Source organism: Mesocricetus auratus, unplaced genomic scaffold, assembly GCF_017639785.1.
Source record: "Mesocricetus auratus isolate SY011 unplaced genomic scaffold, BCM_Maur_2.0 Super-Scaffold_100010, whole genome shotgun sequence".
Taxonomy (NCBI): Eukaryota; Metazoa; Chordata; class Mammalia; order Rodentia; family Cricetidae; genus Mesocricetus; species Mesocricetus auratus.
Genome location: NW_024429194.1, coordinates 17,960,712 through 17,963,153, shown reverse-complemented (window position 1 = coordinate 17,963,153; position 2,442 = coordinate 17,960,712). Strand labels below are relative to the sequence as shown.

General features: G+C 46.4%; 1 non-coding gene across 1 annotated transcript; it reads right to left on the bottom strand.

Moving 5' to 3' along the window:
• Nucleotides 1-1,181: 1,181 nt before the first annotated feature.
• Nucleotides 1,182-1,255, bottom strand: Trnan-guu. Its single transcript has one exon. It is a non-coding gene; the product is annotated as a tRNA-Asn (tRNA).
• Between the last annotated feature and the right edge of the window lie 1,187 nt (nt 1,256-2,442).

Sequence of the window (2,442 nt, the reverse complement as noted above, 5' to 3'; positions counted from 1 at the left end):
CTGTGTATGGTACTTTTGCTTTTGAAATACAGGAACTGACCAACCTAGGAGGGGTTTGGATGGCAGCATTCCTGCTGACTTCGCTCCTGTGGCCTCATCAGTAGAAAAAGTCAAGCCTGGCCTGCTTGCTACCCAAAAGATGGGCTTCCCCAGGCCACTTATTGTGTCTCTGGGGAACTGTATTAGTTACATTTCCTGTTGTAGTGATTAAAATATCCAGACAAAAGAATTTTAGGGGACTATGGAAATGGTTCAGTGGCTAAAGTGTGTTTGTTGGTCAAGTTCAATACCCAGCACCCATACTAGGAAGCTTACAACCACCTGTTACTCTAGTTCTAGGGAGTCTAATGCTCTCTTCTGGACTTTGCAGGCAAACACTCACACACAATTAAATAAATACAAATATTGTTATAGCAACTTAAATCCAAATTTGGTGACAAATTAACCCCAGCACTCAGGAAGCAGAGGTAAGTGGAAGCCAGCCTGGTCTACATAGCAAATTCCAGGCCATGTAGGGTTGTGTAGCAAGAACAGATAGATAGATAGATAGATAGATAGATAGATAGATAGATAGATAGATAGATAGATACATAGATAGATACATAGATAGATACATAGATAGATACATAGATAGATACATAGATAGATACATAGATAGATAGATAGATAGATAGATAGATAGATAGATAGATAGATAGATAGATAAAAAGTAGCTTAAGTGGTTCGCTTGTCTCATAGTTTGAAGGTTCAGTCCACCATGGTGGGGGAGTCTTGGTGGCAGGAGTTGGGACACCTGATTGCATTGTCCCTGCAGTGGAGAAGCAGAGAATGACAAATATTTGTTCTCAGTTTGTGCTTTCCCTGTTACTCAGTTCAGAACTCCAGCTCATAGAGGATGCTGCTTACAGTTAAGGTAGGCCTTGTGATGTCCACGAACCCAGTCTGTTAATAAATAGCCCTTACAGGAACAACCAGAGGCTAACCTACTCCCCATGATCCCCCACAGATGTTCCCTGAAGTTCCATGCACAATTCCCAAGTTCCCACGGGGTTCCCTCAGGTCTTAGCTCTGGTTTCTGAGTGGGAGGGATGTAGGAATGGGCGGGCATGCTCCAGCTGCTGAACCAGCTCCTCCACAAGTGGGGCGCCTCAATTTGGAAGGCCTGTTAAAAGCCTGACCCTCGTCCCTGGGTGGGCTCGAACCACCAACCTTTCGGTTAACAGCCGAACGCGCTAACCGATTGCGCCACAGAGACGTTACCTTAGCTCTGGTTTCTAAAGGTCCCTCCTGGGGTTCTTGGGCCTCACACCTGTGGTCCCTAATATCCCACCTGTGGGCCCTGGGGTCCCACCTGCCATTCCTGGGCTTGTATCTAGGGATCATTTCAGAGACTGCACTTGGGATCAAGAGCCTGGTTCTATAGTTCCCCAAGGTTGCACCTGTGGTTCCCCAGAGCGCCCCTGAAATTCTCTGACTTAGAAGGTAGATTGTAGTGTCTAGTGTCTGTCCTGCACATGGCCATTCAAGCAGAGGCACTCGCTGGCTGTGACTAGGTGAAGCAAGTCATAGAGCAGGGAGGGACGATTCTTGTGGGTGTATTTGCCCCACAGCGGAGGCACTGACTCTCTAGCGCTGTCTGTTTGGAATAGTTGGTCCGTCACTGACCCATAGCCAATGGACTGGGAATTCCTTGGCTACCCCAGAGCTGCTAAAAGGGATGAAAGCACACAAAAGCCTGAACACCTTGCCAGACAGCCCCCACGCCCTAGATGCTATCTAGCACCACATCAAGGTTACTGATTCGTTTGAAGAATCCCAAAGGGCGCTTGACCTCAATTTTTATAATTTTCTCACTGAAATGCAGGAGAAACTTCCTTGCTGTTCTCTTATTCCCCCTTTGTTACTCAGAAAAGTTAAAGTTTAAATGGCAATTCTCTCTGGAATTTAATATCTGTTCTCAACTATCCTGTTTAATTGCTAACCAATTCTTTAGAAAATTGAATCACTATATTACATTTTGTTTATGCACTGATGGCCTGGGAAGGGCTGGCAGGGACCTCCGCTGGAGTTAACGGCGGCTGTGTTTCAAGCTGTGAACGTTTTATTAGAAAAAGTTCAAGCTGAAATTTTCCTTCATTTCAGTTTCTTTTGCTTTTAAAAAACTTTTAAGTGCAAGCCCCATGTTGGATGTGAGGGGAAAACTGGGACTTCAGTGTGTGGGGCTCTCTCCACCTGCCTTGTAGTTGCTGAACCTTGTTTCAAACACCTATAAAACAAGGCCTGAGAGCATGGTCAGGGAGGGTTTGCAGACGAAAGAGCATTGTGGGATGCCTGACACCAGCTTAGCCCTTTCCAATCACGTGGGTGCTTGGGCCTAGGAGAGGCCACTGGCCACCTCCACCCCTGGAGCCCAGGTTAGTCTCTGAGAAAAGGCTTTGCGCA